Raw genomic sequence first — 19306 nt, 5'->3', positions numbered from 1 at the left:
ACTTATCAAATACTTCACTGAATACATTGTCCTTTAATATGATGCCTAATAATAAGTTGAGAAACAAAACTAGTATGACACACTAACCTGTAAATCAGACAGTGTTATTATGGGGAAAAATAAACCAGAGGTATTGTTTTAAGAAAACAGATAGAAATCAATGTCTCAGTGTGTTATGAGAAGAATTATTAAATCCCTTTTTTTCTTCTGTAACAGAATTCATCCATATGCAAGTTATCAGGAACTAATTGGCTTCAATTATTCCTTCAAACATCTAAGAAAGACAAACCATAGACGTAAAAAGCTTCTGATATTTTGCATATTCGTAATATCTCAGTGAGTCACCAGAAATGGCAATGCTGCTATCTGAATGCTAATGCAGAGCCAACAGATGAGTTGAAGGGCAAGGTAACACAGAAATAATCCAGATATGCCCACTTGAATTCACCACTTAATTATGAACAATTCTTATATTTTTCTTTTTCCACTGTTACACTTCCTCTCTTATCCTGTTTCATTAAAAAATCTAACGACTTAATCTAAAACACATATACAATAACATGTACCTAATGTTAAAGGCTTTTTAACATTAGCAGTGGTCAGTACAAAAGATGTAATTTTTTAAGAGAAAACCAAAGATATTCAATGATTACAGACTGATGCTTATGTCTTAAGTGTTAGTAGGTATGCCTAATAACATAATACAACATAGCTTTTTATTCAGTCTGGCAAAGAATGCACGCTCACAGCAGGAAATCTTAATCATCGTTTATCAGAGTAGCAGGTATATCTGTTTTCAAAATGTTACCTTCAAAGGGTATATATCTAAAACTCTTCTCAGAATCAATTTTTACCCTACCATAAAATTAATTGGCCTTTTAGCTTTACTGAATATATTTCAAGATTTAATATGGTTAAGATGAAAAATGTACTTCATCTGTAAGAGATCAACATTTTTACAAAGAGATGGTTGGGGGAAGGGGGAAGCCAACCCCCAAAACAACTCTTTCAAAAATTTGACATCTACTTTTCTTAGTGTATGACTGCAGCTGTCATTTCAGTGATGCTCCTGAGGGACACACATATAAGTTCAGGGTCATTCTGTTTTTGATTCATTCCCTCAGATAACTTTGCAAATTACTAAGGCTTATTTAGAAGAATTCTCTGGAAAGATATTTAGTACTTCAGAAGAATATATGTGATGAGTGGTGTCATTGCCATGCTGGGCACTAATTGTGCCATTATAACACAGAAAGCAGCTACCTCAGCTGCTATATAAACACGAGAACCCTAGCCAGCACCAGTCTTAAACAGAAATAACTTTTAATATACAACTCAGGCTGAAATGCCATTAACTGAAAAGGGTTGTGTTAATGAGCAGACACTAAGAGCTGTGTAGTATAATGGAGAAGAGTTTCAAATGAGGGTGTAAGGTCTTATTTGCCAGCTGTGGAGCACAAGCCTCTTCAAAACACACAGAAAAGTCCCACAGGGTTGAAGGCCATGTCTTTGTAAGTCCAGATTTCTCACATCCTCCTTTCCAGAGTGGCATCATAAAATTTAATAAAACCAGCATTGCATCACAGAAAATTGTGGAATGCTTTATCCAGGCTAGTTACTAAAGTGATTAACATGATTCTTTGAGGTGCTGAGAGTCTCCCTGGAAATTTAATCAGCACTGTTGTCAAGCAGAACTAAATTAATTTCTTCTGGTGCTTTGTGTCCTGAGGCTCAGTTATCTCAAGCTGCTCCTGCTGTCCATCTTAGAGCTACTCATAAATGGACTGGTCTCTATATTGAGTTATGCTTCTTTCTGGGACTTAGAGGAAATTTTATTCATCCTTTCTAAGTATCTGCCCACCAGGAGTAAAATTATCAGAGCAGTTTCTGTGACTCAGGTTTTATGTCTGGAAGAAGTTAAGTGCTCCACCAGGCTGGACCATCAGGGAGCCCTGCATTCTCAATGCTTCTGGCAATAGTAAATGGAGAAGATGGGTAGGAAGAGACATCCTGCCTGTTCTGGTTGTGTCTGCAGTTAATTTCTCATTGCATTCCCCAGCATCTAGAGTAATTTAAGGGGTTTTAGAGTGCAGATTCCTGCCTAGTCCCTTTAGTGTCTGTCTATTGTCCTGTCTTTCAATGAGTTTATCTAATCCTTTTTTTCAATTGGTGATATTTGTCTTTGCAGTAGTCTACAGCACCAAATAACAGAAATTCACTACATGTTAAGAAAAGAAATGCTTTCTTTTACATGTCTGAACCTCAATTTCCATCATTTTCAGTGAGAACCTTCAGTTCAAGTATTGTGAAAGTTGGTGAATGAATAGTCCAGCACAAGCTTGTAAACCTCAATTATACTGCTTCTTGGTTTTCTCCTATATGAGATCCTGTCCCTGGGAATCATTTTGTAAGTCACTGGGTGACTTTGTAGGGCAGCTACTTCATCCATGTGACATTTTACTTAACATTTTTTTCTATGTTATTTGGTTTAGATGCAGTTGCTACTTCACTGAAAGCATTAGTGTTATCATAGTATAATTTTTGGTAAACTAAGACACTTGGGAATCCCCAATTATATTTTGAGATTTGTTTAGCTTTATGTGTTTACAAATTCCAAAGTAGATTTACTGTTTCTGCTACTCAAAGAGTTCTTAGTTCAGGTTTCTGTTGGAAAAAATGTCAGCTTGGGACAAATCAAATTTGTCTGTGACTATACATTGCAACTGTGCCAGATATGAAAGTGAACTTACTCCCCAGCCTTTTCCATGCACTAGGAAGGTACAAGCCATTCTGTGTGGGATTCACTGCAGCTAACATTAGACATCTATAGTTTAGTCGTCTAGATCTGAATTAGTCACTTTGGATTCTCTTTATAGTTACCAGAGAAAAAAGGCCCTTTTAGAACATGATTCATCTGACCTATTTAAATATCTACTTAAGAAAAAGATGATTCATGTCCTGTAACTTCCTTCCCCTCCCTTGACTCTGAAGGTAATTAATATATTGACTTCTACAAGTAGATTTCATTGCACATATTCCTCTCTATGTTATTTTGACACCATTATTCCAACAAAATGATTGAGTACTATGGAATGACTCAATTGTCACAGCAAATTTTATCTGAATTCCTGTTAAATTGCAAGCCAGTGCTACAGTTGCTGAGGCAGGTATGATGCATTTAAGGACTTTCACATCCTTCTTAAATGGTGGGTCTCAGAATTGCACAACACTCGAGGTAAGGCTGCACCAACGCTGAATACAGCAGGATGATCACCTCTTTTGATGGGCTGTTTGATGCACCCCAGGCTGTGTTTTTTCCTCTTGTCTGCCAAGGCACACTGCTCACTCTTATTGAGCCTACTGCCAACCAACACACCCAGATCTCTTTCTTCAGGGCCAGAAATACCCAATTTATACTTGTGTCCAGCATCCAGGAATCCCAGACACTAGAGAATGAATGAAAATCTGGAGCAAGCAGAATTTGTGTCATGCTCAGGTTAGAGAATACTTAAGGAAACTGGACATACAAAAGTCCATAGCCCTGATCCACTGACAAGAGCTGAGGAAGGTGGTAGATCTCACTGTGAGACCTCTCAATTATCTTGTTTGATCATGGCAACTGGGAGAAGTGCCTGAAGAAGTCCCACACCTGGGGAAGAATACCCCCAGATACCACTATATGCTGGGGACAATCCAACTGAAAAGCTCTTTGGCAAAAAAGACCTGGCAGATGTCAAGTTGGACATGAGACAGAAATGTCTTCTTGAGGGCTAATGTTACCCTGGGCTGCATTAGACAAAGAATTATCAGCAATCTGAACTGATCTACTAAGAACTGATGAGGCCACACCTGGAGTACTGTGTCCCATTCTGGGTTCCTCAGAACAAGAGGGACATGGACATACTGGAGATACTCCAGTGAAGGACCACAAAGATGAGAAAGGAAGTAGAGCAACTCTCCTATGAGGAAAGTCTGAGAGGTGGGACTGTTCAGACCAGAGAACAGCAGGTTGAGGGGGAATCTTATCCATGTTTACAGGAACCTGAAGGAAGGGTGCAAAGAGGATGGGACCAGGCTCATTCTAGTGATGCCCAGTGACAGGGCAAAAGGAAATGGGTGCAAAATGACACACAGGAGGTTCCTTCTGAACATCTGGAACCACTTTTTGATTGTGAAAGTGACTGAGCACTGGACTCAGCAAGGTTGTGAAACCTCCATTATTGGATATATTCAAGAGGCACTTGGACACTGTCCTGAACAAGTGTCTATAGGTGACCTTGCTTGAGTAGGTAGGATTAGATCAAATGACCTCCACAGGTGCCTTCCAACCTCAGTAATTCTGTAATTCTGTGACTTTATGAACTAGAAACAGAAACAAAAGTTGTTGATTGACTTTTTTTCCTTCAGATTGAGGATCAGTTAATATCCAACTGGGTTTTAAAAAGAATCTGCAGAGCTAGAGGTCATACTGTAATCTGTTAGTACTGGTGTCTACAAAGTGGTGCAGTGCAGCACAATTCTTGCATCTTTTTTCCAAACACCAGATTATTTCTTCAGTCTTGTTATTTGGTCTTAACCTGTGAAGTACATCATGTTCTTTCTGTGTACTGCAGAACAGGTCCTGACAAATCTTTCTATTCAAGGCATCTCCTTCTAACAAATTTTAGACTCTTCACTCTGGAAAGACAACCTAAGCACTGCCCATCCTTAGCACACTTCAATATGTTATGCCTTTGCCTCTCAAATTCCACTGCTTATTAAATGTTAAATCTCAATTTCTTGATAGTTAGCAGGATTTAATTTTCTCATTATCTCATCTACAATAGATGTCTTAGATCCATACCTTAAACATCAATCAGAAGCCTTTGTGGTTCTTGTCCTTTCTGCAATATGTATTTTTAAAAATTATTCTCCATATTTCTGCATTGGGTGCTGCACTTCACATTTCTGTAGAGGGAATTTCATGGTTAGCTTCCTCTAATTGACTTAACTGAAAGCTGTTTAAAAAACATCAAGGGCTTCAAAGCCAGCTATTGTCAGAATTGAACCGTACTTCTGACTGCCTTCTCCTTTACTTTCATGCATTACTTGAGGCTACTGGGTACAGAACTGTTTAAATCTTCTATACTTGTCTTCATATTTCCAGAATGATAGAGCTGGTGAGACTTGCATTCTTCTTTTCAGAATATCTTAGTAGTTTTCTTTATTTCTTGTTATTACTGTTCAGAAATTAGGTAGAAGTGTCATTCCCATATTTTCTGCCTGAAGGCTCCCATTCTTCGGATAACCTTCAGTCCAGCAATGCGACCCAGAGACTCCCTGGTAGATTACTGCCCCTTCATCTTTGTGTTACCTTTAACAATCAGTTATATCCCTTATTCTTTCTAGGCTACTTCCTGCCTTTTTTATTTATTGCTTCTTCGGGAACAAAGGCTGCAGAATTTTTCACTAAATCTGTACTGAGGATTCCTTTCCCATTCTCTCTCATTAAAATCAGTAATTTGAACAGAGATTCTATTTATTAACTAAAGGATGGTCTAATTTACTTTTTCTCTTTTACTCTCTTGTTTAGGATTTTCTCCTTTCATTCATTCCTACTATACCTTTAAAAGTTGATTTTCTATTATTTAAGACAATTTTTTTTCTTATTTCGTAATGAACTAAAAGATCTTTCACTACTTTCATCTTTCCCATAAAAAAAGAAATCTTTTAAATTTTTATTTATAGAACTTACCACATCCTGCTGCATGTCAAAATTTCTTAAATGCAAAAGAAATAAAAAATGCAACAATTATTTTATATTTTAAAACAAATAACTTTAAATATTTCCATATTACCTTAATATTGCAATATCAGTAATTAACAACAGCAATAATGTGAGATTGCAACTGTTAACAGTCTTTTCTGTAACATATTGGTCCTTACCTATTATTTTGATAATCAGCTTGAAAATTCTAAATTGTGAAATATTGTTCCTCCATAAATGATATTGTATTTCACTGAACTGTCATTGCTAGGCAAACTCAAGTCACTGCTAACATTTTTCCTACATCTTTTATCATGTTTCAATGAAATATGACACACATCTCCGTACTTTGTTCAGAAATTTCTGCAGGTTTAGACTTATGCCAATATTTAGACTTTCACATTCTAATATGGATGAATTTAAGGCAATGCAACAAAACAAAATGGGGTCAGGCCAAAATTAACATTTTCAGTAAAGCATTTCTTAATGAATAAGAAGATTTAACTTGGATTACACTGAGGTGTCATCTCTTGCAGCCAAAAGTGGCCTTCTTCAATACTTTTAGCAGACTTTGAAGGACTAAATACTGTTTTATTTAGTTTCACATCTTTCCCAGTCAGCCAGGGCACTCAGTTATAAATAAATAGAATTAATTCTAGTGGGGAACACCTGTCACCACCAATTGGAAGATATCGGAAAAGTATGAGCTGAACAGCAGCTCTGCTCACTTCACCAGGTTGTCTAGCACTTCAGCAGCTTTCAGCATTCAAAATCTGCTAACAGTCAGGGGAATCTCAGCAAAGGCACAAGGTCTACCAACAGTCATGCTATCTGTGCTGCTTTCTTCCTGTAATCTTATTGGAAACCCACCTCACTAAACCTAGATTCAATTGGGCTGTTGTAAATTGCAGAAAGATCACTTCAATAGTAACCTCACTTAAAAAAGATAACATTATTATATGCTAGGAATTTGGGTAGGAGTTTGCATACCTATGCAGACTCCCTGGTTTGATGGATGTCCCTTCTTCTACAAGATTGTGACTACAGCACTTTTCACCAATTACTTTTACAATCAAAAATTTCTCTGAAACATGGTACATGATGAGATCATATCTGGGTAAAAGTTGCTTTGGTGCTTGTCCCATTAAATTTAGAATATTTTAGCAATATTTGTATAACAGTTACAAAAATACTTCCACATACGTGCAGTTCAAAATAAAACATTATGAGGATATTTTTGTCTGTCTTGCACCTCTATTTCAAGGATGCATCCTGTGATAAGTGCTGTCTGTCGCCTGAAAAAATAATACCAGTAAGACATTTTTCTTGCCTTGATCCCAGTAGCTAACATTATATTACGTGACACTGTTAATCAAAAGGCAGGCTTGTCCATATTAAGTAGAAACTAACCTATTCTTTCATCAGGTAGGTTGGGTTCTACTCTCAGAGGAGCCACACAACATCCTGTGAGATCCTCCCAATGTGCCAACGAGATCTGTGAGAGTTTAATGAGCTACTTTGTTTTCTCATCACTTATGCTTTAGATATTACTGCAGAGAAATGAAATTTACTAACAGTATTTTTTTGTTTCTGTGTTTCACTCCTATGTGTCGACGGTGCTCTCTGATGTTCAGATTGATAAGATTTTCCTGTTTAGTGGAACATCTGGCTGAAAAGAGCCAGGGTGGTTGTTTTTTTTCAGTTATTAACAGTGTGAAAGTACTGTCATGGTTCCCTTAAATAATAGCTGAAGTTCTGAGGTTTTGTCTTCAGAACAGATTTTTTTCCTTTCTTTACAATCTAGTCTTACTAGAACACCTAATATCAGAAAAAGAAAGCATGGGTTATAGGGCAAGAAACAAAAGTTACCACCAGCTTGCACAAACTTAGAATCATAGGATCATTACGGTTGGAAAAGACTTGTAAGATCATTGAATCCAACCATTAACCTAACACTACCAGATCCATCACTAAACCTTGTCCCTAAGCACCACATCTACAGTTTTTTTGAATGCTTTCAAGGATGATGATTCCACCACTTCCCTGGGCAGCCTTTCAGGTTTGGCCACTCTTTTAGGGAAGAAATTTTTCCTAATATCCAATCTAAACCTGCTCTGGCACAACTTGAAGACATTTCACCTTGCCTTATTGTTTGCTATTGTCACCCTGTCAGAGAAGGAGATCAGGTTGATCAAGCAGGATTTGCCTGTCATAAACCCCTGCAGCTGGACATTATCTCCTGATTGTCCTACACATGCTGTGTGACTGTCTTCAAGATGATCTGCTCCAATGTTCTTCCCTAGCACCAAGGTCAGGCTGACAGGCCTATAGTTCACTGGATCCTCCTTTCTTTTCTTCTCATAGATGAATGTCATACTCTTTGAGCTCTAGCTTTCTGGGACCTCCCTGCTGAACCAGGATTGCTGATAAATGATAGAGAATGACTTGGTGATCTCTTCTGTCTGCTCCATTCGTACCCTTGGCTGGATTCCACCTGGTCCCATAGACTTTTGCATCTTTAAACGGAGTAGCAAGTTACTGTTTCCTCCTGGATTATGGGGACTTCATTCTGCTCCTTGTCTCTGTTTTCCAGCTCAGGGAATTGAGTACCCTGAGGATAACTGATCTGACTATTAAATACTGAGGCAAAGAAGTCACTAAGCACCTCAATCTTTTTCTTATCTCCTGTGGTAATGTTTCCCATGACATCCAATAAAGGATAGAGATTCTTATTGGCCCTCTTTTTATTGCTAATGTATTTGTAAAAACATTTATTGTTATCTCTTGCAGCAGTGCCCAGATTAAGTTCTAGCTTGGCTTTCACCTTTCTGATTTTTTCCTTGCATAACCTAATGACATCCTTGTAGTCCTCCTGAATTGCCTGACACTTCTTCTAAAGCTGGTAAATTCTTTTCTTTTTTCCCCTGAGTTACAGTGAAAGACCTCCCTGTTCAGCCAGGATGGTCTTCTTCCTCTGCTGCTCATCTTTTGGTACTTGGGAACGGCCTGCTCCCGTGCCTTGAAGATCTCCCTCTTGAGGAATGTCCAGCCTTCCTGTACTCCCCTGCCCCTCATGACTGTCTCCCAAGGGACTCTCTGAGTCTGTGTCCTCAGCAAGCCAAAATTTACCCACCAGGGTAGTGGTTTTGTTGTCACCTTTCTTTACTTCTCCAAGAATAAAAACCTCTAAAATGTTGTGATCATTTTGCCCAAGATGGCCTCCAACTGTCCATCACCCACCAGTTTTTCTCTGTTCATAAACAACAGGTCTAGTTGGGCATCTCCACTGGTTTGCTTTCTCACCAACTGTGTCAGGAGGTTATCTTACACACATTCCATGAACCTCCTAGACTATTTCCTGTCTGTGATGCTATATTTCCCACAGACGTCTAGTAAGTTGAAGTCCCCCACGAGAACAAAGGATAGCAATTGTGAGACTTCTCTAAACTGGTTTTTGAATGTTTCATTTGCTAAACTCTAGTGCAGGTGCTGAATGTGGGCACTTCTTCTGATACTGGACTTCTGAAGAGCTGGAAGCCTTAGATAGGACCTCCCCCTCCCATATCCCAGTCCTGAGTGAGTGCCTATTTTTCTAATGTTTTTCTTCTTCATACTTCCATGTTGAAACTATGGACCCTTTCTCTTCTTTCAACTTTCCTTACCTTTTTTTTTTTCTTCACAGTGGAGATCAAAGAGTAACAGATGACCTTCAAAACCATCACTCTATTAACAAGAAGAAAACAAAGTTCATCAGTATGACTCTGGGCATAAAATCCTTTTAGGATTATGTCATGGTTTTCAGAGCTCTTCTGATTCTCCTGCAGCCATACAGGCAGTGCCATGTGCACTTTCCTATGTCCACTGCATACAAGAGAGGGCTTTGCAAATTTCTGCTTCCTAGTGTCCCCTCTACCAACCCACTTTCCATACTGGATTTCCATGCTGACTTTAAATCTCTTAAAAAGTCCCACTGCTTACATGTAAGTGCATCTGGGAGAATGGTCTGTTGGGATTTTCATGTCCTAGCTCATTGTGACAGGATACTTCTCTTTGAATTACACATCCTCCAGGCTAATAAATTTTGATTGCCCCGCATTGTTAGCCATCTGCTCCCATCCCCTGGGATCCCAGTCCAAGATGGAGGTTAAAAGACAACAAACTGAACACCCCAACAGACATAGTGCAATATAGTTTGTACACAAAATTAGTAAGCAGAGAAGAAGCTGGTGCATAATATTTGATTGAGACATGCACAGACGTACACTGGCTTTTCACATGGTCTGCGATTTATTATGAGTAACATAGTAGCTAAAAGTAAAGTTTTCTAGCACTTCTTTTTGTAATACACTATTTTCATATTTTTATGTATTTACTGAAGTTAAACAGTGGAAAAAGTTCAAAGAATGAACCTTAAAAATCAGAAGAAAGAGACATATGGTGATCTGAGCCATAAAAATAAACTCTCATATATAACGCCAACAGTCTCGAAGATCTTTATTCCACTGCTGTCAGCAAATAAATTGTTCTGAGGGGCAAAATAAATGCATAAATAAACTCCACGTGTGACCAGCCCACAGCTGGATATAACTTCATTCCCCACCACTCTGTAGGCCCAGCCATCCAGCCAGTTTTTTACCCAGCAAACCCTTGTTGTCCTCTATGTGCCACGTGATAATTAAAAACTGTCTATTTGCCAAATGAGATATAACCCTTTGGGAAACATATGATGTTTCATGATGTACCTCTTATGTATTTGCTCATAAATGAGACAGTTGTGTGAACTTAAGTTTGTCAGACATTTTTCATGACTGTCAAAGAATCTCCAGAAGACACTATCTTTTTACAGTTATTATAGTTTCAGCATACTCTCTTGTTTAAAGGAAGAAAGAGAAGTTCAAAGAAATTAAAATATCATTATATGGGATTTATTGCTTAATTATATAATGTATTCCTTAACTATTTTTTCTCAAATTATCCTGCATAAAATGAAAGAGTTAAATAAACAAGCAGATTTTCATTTGAAACAACACTATTTTTAGGTGTATGACAGCTGATTACAATTCTGAGAATAGATAATACGCTGATAGATAAATAAACACAAAAAATAAAAACACTAATGAACTATCATCTTTTTATCATCGTGTTCAAGAACATAGTCTCTGACATGTTTTGTTCATGCTTGTTCTGCCATCACCAAGAAAACCTATGCCATATAACAGCATAGTAGGACTCAGTATTTAAGGGACATCAGGACTTTGGTAAGACTGCCTTTATGACACTTATTTGACGACCTAGATCGAGGAATAAGTAAAAAAAAATCCTTAATAAAAGAGACAAATTTTATTTCACAGGTTTCACATCACTAGAAAAAACAGTAATTTAAAACCCGCTTTCTTTTTGGAGGCAAGAGTTGCAATTTTAAGAGGAATTTAGGTATGAGCTTTAACAAGCATAGCCTTGTAGCCAAGGACTGAATAGTAACAAGCCAAAACAAAATTATTTTGATGAAATTTGCTTCACAATTAGACACTTTGTTAGGTTATCACATATAAGAACAGTGTGCAGGGAGAGAGAGAGCTTATAAATGCTACTTTTCTTCCATGAGTTCTAGCACACCTTAAGTATGGCATGATAGATAAAAGGAATGACATTTCTCCTGTGGTCAATATGTGTTATAACTATGAGACAAAGTAGGATCAAAAAAATGGAAAATAATAATAATAAAAAAGAAATAAACCAAAAGGGGATGAAACTCTGAATGTATCATCTACTCTTTAAAGGTGGATTTTCATGTCCTGTTGAACTATTCATCTCACCTTATAAAAAAAAAAAATTAAAGCCTTTTAAGAAATTTGAATATCCTTATAGAAGATCTTTAGAACATTGAGCATTACACCAGACTTCTATCTCAGCCACACAGTGATTTTGAGTAAAGAATTATGCTGTGTACATAAACATGCCAAAGGAACCACGGTAAAGTAATGTGAATTTTTGTACGTCGGCAGGAGAATCATTCCACAAAAGCTGTAAAAGGGTATGTTAGAAAGCTTCAAGTGTAGGAGCAAAACTGAGCTACACTTCAAAATATGGACTTCTGCTGAGTTAAAAAAAAAAAGACTAAATTTCATTCAAAGCTAGGAAAACATATGGGCAATGGTGGCCCAAGAATGGGTAAAACTTCTTTATATTCTACTGCTGAAGAGGAGAAGCTGGTCCCAGTACAGATGGCTACACTGACTACATCATGTGAAGAGATCAGTGCCGTCACGTCCATTTAAAAAGCAGTTTAGGCAATCAGACCTCTGCTGGAGGCAGACCCCAAATGACTGTTTCCACTCAGTGTTTCAGATAAAGAAATTAAATTGGATCATGAGCATCTTCTCTTCTTGTACTGACCTGTGGAACTGAAATAGCAGTTGATGGCCTTTTAGAAAGCAGAAGTTGCATCCTTTTTTTTCTCTCTCTCCTCAGGAAGTGCCATTAAAATAAATAGCCCCAGTGATTTCATAAAGTCTCCAAGGAAAGTTTTTTGTTGCCATTTACTTTCCCATGAAAATCTTCCCATATATTGTTTGTAGATGACAGCTGAAAAGCTCAGGACAGAATGACTGATACATACATGCTGTAAAAGCTGTGACTGCATCAGCAAAAATGCTTCACTGACACTTGGAGACGTGGAATTTTTCTACATTACATTTTTGTGGATACTACCATAAAATAATCTGATGTTTAAGAATTTGGTAATTTTTCATTATATATTTTACTCCTGTTATTCAAGAGACAGTACAGGTTGTACTGTAATGAAAAGAACATAGTATATTTGATATTATGTTTTTTTTACGCTGTTATTTTGTCACATATGTCATTGACTCTATATTTCTAAAATGGTTCCTTTGTTCGAGAAACATTTTATGCTTGTCTTTACTATACATCTCCTATGTCACTTTACATGACTTTCTGATTACTCTGTTTTGATAACATGCGACTTTGAAACCTAGACTACTTTTTGCTCTGCTGATGTATGGATAGTCTATATTACAATACTTGTGAGACCTACATGATTTGCATTTCATTTTGATATTTTATGTTCAATTTTACTGAACTAAAGCTTCTATTAATTTTTAAGGTCTCAAAGAATTAGACAACTGAAACAGTTCCATAATATCTACAGATTTATCTTAAGTCTTTTCAGGAAAAATTCTGCCATCTTTCTATATTACTTGCCTATATTCAGAAATGTTGTGTCAAAGTAAGATTTACTGACATAAGCCCATCTACTCACACATGATGTTCTTCAAAACCAGTAAATGTAGGTTCAGGAACTGTTTGTATATTGACCAAACAATTAATGTAGGATAAGTAAATTGAGTAATATCTATATAATTATCGCACGTCTTTCAAAAAACAGAGTCCAAGTAATGAAAAAAATGTCAGTGAAAGCATTAAGGTTTAGATGAAGATGATTTGCCAAAGAAGTTAAGAGAATGTTCATAGGAGTCCACTGAGCAGTCAGATAGTTGGTGGTGTTTGAGTTTCATGATAACTTGTCCAAAATCAGCAGACACAAATTCAGATAGAGAATTTGAAAATCTTGGAAAAAAAGTCTTGAAAAGCATTATATCATAGAAACATGTAATAGTTTGGGTTGGAAGGGACCTCTAAAAATCGTTTAGTCGAAATCCCCCTGCTATGGGCCAGGACAGCTTTCCCTGAGTCAGGTTGTTCAAGGCTTGTCCAACCTGACTTTGAAAGCTTTCAGGGATGGGACATCCATAACTTTCCTATTCTAGCGTCTCACCACCCTCATCTTAAAAAATTTCCTTCTTATATCTAATCTCATCTTATCCCAACTCTCTCAGCCTGTCTTAACAGGAGATGGGTTTCATCCATGCAATCATCTTCGTGGCTCTCCTATGGACTTGCTCTGACAAGTCAGTGTTGTGCTGAGGACCCCAGACTTGGACACAGTTCTCCAGGTGGGTATTACCAGAGCAGAGTAGAGGGGCAGGATCACCTCTCTTAACCTGCTGACCACACTGCTTTGGATGCAGTCCAGCATTTGATTGGATTTGCCAACTCATGTCCAGTCTCTCATCCACCAACAACTCTAAGTCCTTGACAGGGCTGCTCTCGATCTGTTCATCTCCCAGTTCATCTGTATACATTAGAAACTGTTTTTCTGTTTAATGCCTCTTTAGCATGCTGATTTCTGTCCATGCTAAAAAAAGTAAAGTGTGTAAAGCAGTAAAATAAAAGTGTTTGTACAATAAAGGCATTTCACACCTGGAACTAACATGGGAGGAGTTGAGTAATTTTTGACTTTCAATTTTATTACCTACATCCACACGGTTTTGAATACCACTGCCTTTTGAGGCAGGAAAAATTATTTATCATGTTGCAACAAAATAAGTAAAATATACCGAGAATTTCTGTGTCATTTAAATATAGTCTTTCACATTTTTCAAGGCACATTCTCAGGTCTCCGATGACAGGCTCTGAGTCCTACCCCAATATTTTTTTCTGGACTAACTGTTTACTGAGAATGAACTCGACTTCTATATTTCTTGCCCACAGTTCTTTTTCAGTTACAAAAGAAAAAATCCTACAATTACATGTTGTTGTATTTTGCTTTCTCTCTATTTATGTTTTAAACAGCTCTAGTGCCAAAACAATTATAAGCAGAAAGCTGAAGTTTGACCTTCGTTGAGAAGTACCTTTTCTGTTGTGAAAATCAATTTTGCTTTGACAAAAGGATTCCACAAATTGTACTTCTGAACAGTGATCAGTTCTTTGTGTACAGCTTTAAAACTTTTTGTCTGACGTTTGTATTTAAAGAAATTAATGATGATTGTACTGAGGCTATCTAAGCTAAAACAGTGGCTGCATTTTTGTGTAGCCTTCTGTTTTTCAACCTGTGGTGTCATTGACAGTTTTCTTCTTACAGTTCTATTATCAGATAGTCTTTTCTTGTTCTTTATAACACAAAAATAAAATGAGGATGCAAGTTCCTCTCACCTTTGATGTACAGATTTCTATTCATGAAAGAAAGGTAGAATTTTAGATCTGAAATGTACCAAACAAAGTTTCACACAGGTTTTGAGTTTCAAAGAGATTTTCAAAGACATGCAGAGCTATTCATATATAATTATCCCTTCCATAGGAGTTCAGTACAAATGTACAAAAAAAAATATTGCATTCCTCAAATTACATAATTTTTAAAGTATTATTGTGTCTTCTAACAAGTTCAGCTCCTTATCTGCTGCATGAGTAACAACACATATATCTCAGTGAATAAGGAAAAAATGCCTTCTGGCGTTCTGTTCTTTCATATGTCTATAATTCTTATAATAACTAGTATGTTAATGAGTGCAAAAGAGAATATATCCCTTTTTGTATCTGAAGTGATAGTACTATTTTGACTTGTAAAATTTGATATTGAAGACTGATATAGAGACATGTTTATAGGAAAAAAATACTATATTTTAATGAGGAAAAATACATGAACAGCAGAAATACAAAATTCTACACTTTGTCCTTACATCCTGACTGTCACTAAGAAATGGGAATTGTAGTATTGAAATAGGCTGAGGTTTAGAGACACTAACACATCTTTTATGTTACTTAAAAATAAAAAGAGACAAATATCTGAACATTATATTTCAGTGAGCTTCACTAAGTTTAATAAGCTCAGACTTCACCTGTTTGTTGAGGCTCTAGTTAATTGAAGAATCATAGAAACATTAAGGCTGGAAAATACCTGTAAGATAATCTAGTACAACTGTTAACTTAGCACCACCGTGTTCGTAACTAAACCAGATCCCAAAGTTTCACATCCACACACCTTTTGAACACTTCCAGCAATGTGAATCTGCTACTTTCCTAGGCAGTGAATTTTATTGTCTGACCACCCTTTCAGTGAAGTATTTCCTAATATCTGGTCTAAACCTCCCCTGTCACCTGTTACAGGGGACAAGAGACAACTCCCACTTCTCTACTACCTGCTTTCATGAGTGTAGTAGTAGGTTTTTTTATAGAGAGTGACAAGGTCTCCTCTCAGCCTCCTTTTCTCCAGTCTAAACAACTCCAGCTCCCACAGCTGCTCCTCATAGGACTTCTACTCGAGACTCTTCATCAGCTCCATTGTCCTTTTCTGGATACACTCCAGCACCTCATGGTCTTTCTTGTAGAGAGGGGCCTAAAACTGAACAGAGGATTCGATGTGCAGCCTCAACAGTGCTGAGCACAAGAAATCGGGTTTTGATTTTGATCAAGTACAAAAATCAGTTCTGATTTTGTGAATAAATATCTATTCCAATTTGCTAGAAATAAGTCAACTCAAGATACTAAGCCCTAAGCATGGTAAGTTTGATCAGAAATGATTTGGACTAGACTTAAACAGATAATCATTCAGGATGAAAATATAGCAAAAGCTTGATAATTGCAGTATGTGTAAACTGTACTTATACTTTTGGTTTCCATTTTGATTTGAACTAATCTGCATGTATTTTTTGAAAGAAAATTCCTCAGAATCTGATATGAATATTTATTTAAACAAGTGATATTCTGTTTTGCTCAACACAGGAACAGACAAAGCAGCCTCCAAAAGAACTTGATTCATTTTAATGAGATATCAAGAAAAAGCAAAATTCAGTAATAGTGCTTGCATATGACTAATACTTGTCTAAGAGGTATAATTGCAGGCTGTTATTGTAAAATACTTTGAATAACACCACTGACACTACTACTCAGCATTGAGAGTTCAATCAGCTGATAATGGAATAGTAATTCCTTTCATCTGATTAGCATTTAGAGATACATCTTCCCACTCCCAAATAACTCCCTTCTTACTCACTGACAGCGAAATAAGCCATTAAAAAGTTATATGGCTTGCTGAAGAACACAGAGGAAACTGCTGGTAGAAGAGGAAACAGGATCATGAACTGATTGACTTTGGATGTTCAGGCTGTAGAAATTAATTGTGTCCTATTGGACACATTTTTTTCACGAAAGCCTTTGAATTCCTGTGTCCAAATTATGCACAGTTTAATATCATATAAACTTCTCAGAGCTATTTACTCCACCTGTGGAGAAGAATTCTTCATGTCTTAATCAAGGAGCCCACTGAGAGAATGCAAAAAATAATTAATTGACTTGCCATGTTAGGTGACAAGGTTTTTAAGCTTTCTTCAAGCCTGAAGTAAAAAAAAAAAAAAAAACAAAAACCCCACAAACAAACAAACAAAAAAAATTAAAAAAAACCTACCAAAAAAAAGGAATGTTGTTTGATTTTTATCATAGAATGATTTAGTACAGAGAAATCAGCATTATTTTGCAAGTTATCATGATTCTAATTTTATTCAAAAGGCAAGTTTGACATTGTTGATAAAATTAATAACTACAAACTGGGAAAGCAAGTTCCATGGTTTTCACTGCAGAAGGCCTTTTTATAGAAATAGTGTATTGAATAAGAATTTAACAGATATTCTTAAATGTCTTCCTGACAAATAAATTTTAAGAATCTCCTTAATGTTAGTCATGATAGATGTAATTTCTTTATTAAACCTGGTATAAAATTGATTTTGTTCTCAAGTTTCAGAACCTGTCCTTCCCTGAGATTTTCTGCAAGGTGTGTATGGTCTCTCAGTAGAGAATACACAAGTAGCAGGAAATAAAGAATAAGGATGAAACAATAGCAATTATTTAGCATCCATGTTAATTTTATTGTTCCGTTATACCTCCCTCCCCCAGCAATGTAATAATGTGGTAATATCCTCAAGGAACAGTTGATGTGAAAACACATTTAAATATCCTTGGAATCTGATATAACTTTAATGTTTACCAGACTCATTTATAATAATTTTAAAACACTTTCCAAGTTCCACATCTAAATAATAATAATAAAAAAAGCTAATCTTATTAACAGAAATTTTCATTAAGTACACAGTACATTGAACTTTTTTTTTTTAAAGAAAAAGTTTATAGACTAAGATGAATTTAAGGCAATCCGTTCTAAACAATAGTGGAGATATTCCCAAAAGCAAAAAAGTTCCCCCATATTCAAGGCATCATGTCCTATTATCTTCAAACTTTTTTATAATGTTTCCTGAGGACAGAAACCATGTGGAGTTATTAGAAAATAAAAATCACAATGTGAGTCAAAAAGATAAAATACTTTTTGTTGAGTTTCTGCCACAACCTGCCACAGAATTAGGGCTCCAGGGGCTACAAATCTTTATAGCAACTTCTTTTAAACAAAGAAGGACAGTACTGAAAGTTTGAGATGAACAAAAAAATAAAATAAAATTAAAAAGAGCCCACATCCACTGTCCCCCAAAACCCCAACAAAACACCAGATTAATATTTTATTTTTTAAGGTCTTATACAGATTTCTTCCCATGGTTTCAAGTCATTTACCAGTTTAGAAATCAATTTGCAAACACTAGAACAGCTTCAATGAGATTTTCCTGTGGCTCATCTTTCTGATTTGTTGAAATCTAGCAAACTTTTAATGGGAAATCTCCCACTTGGAGGCATCTCCCAGTAAAGTACTAGAGCTGCTTGCTCAAGCAACCCTGGCAGATTTCTCTTAGAACAATGCAAATTCCCATTGCAAATTACTTTAATGTGTGCAAAAGGAAAGAATACTGCTGATGCCCTGTAATTTTATAGCTTTCCATTTGAAAGGCTGGACCATATCACACAAGACTTACCTCAAACAGTAACTTCATAGCATCAAGAATACAAAATTCCATTGAGTAGTACAGACTTAGTCAACATATAACTCTGTGGAGTCTTGTCACAGCAAATCAGTGTGATAAGGCTGGGAGACCTAACTTTTTGTGATTTACAATAAATTATTTCTGCTGTTTACTGAATCTTGGAGTGCCTCCAAAAAAAATGGGTTTTCACCATTCTGGCATTCAAATTTCACAGCCCAGAAGACTCTTTGAATTATTTTAGAAATGCAGGCATACTTGAGAATAACAGATGCACCTTGGGCATCTGTTTAACAGCAGCACAGAGTTTGTGACTCTTTTAAATCTAATTTCAGAAAATCCGTATGAGTATCACTGCACTGATAATTTGTGTCCCATCATTGCTCTTTCAGCTTTCTCATTCTTCTTTCAGATCTGTGTATCCCAGTCAAATATATTGGATGCAGTCACATGTTGCACTTTCCTTCTTGAGATTAATTTGTTTTCTACGGCATGCGTGACTAAAAAAACTAATCTGTCCTTTTAGTCTCTTATAATACAATTTTTGCCTATTCTAGTATAAATACCATTGTGATTATTCCATATTTACCTCAATGTAATGGACAGTCACAGTTCATCCAAGACAAATGTGTGGGTTTTTTTATTTCCACATAATACTTTTTAGTACTTATAATCTTTGAAGCTATACCAGCATTTTCTCCATTTGTCTCTCTCTCCCTCTCCCTTGATCTTATTTTATTAAAGCATCCACATTTTTAATAAGCTTTCTGCAGACTTAACTACCTCTCCCCCTAGGAAATAATTCCTGTTCTTATGCTCCAATGATTTATTTTAGTGTTTCCAT

The sequence above is a fragment of the Manacus candei genome, unplaced genomic scaffold, assembly GCF_025592945.1.
Source record: "Manacus candei isolate 608988 ecotype Guabito, Panama unplaced genomic scaffold, ASM2559294v1 h1tg000041l, whole genome shotgun sequence".
Taxonomy (NCBI): Eukaryota; Metazoa; Chordata; class Aves; order Passeriformes; family Pipridae; genus Manacus; species Manacus candei.
Note: the sequence above shows the minus strand (reverse complement) of the source record.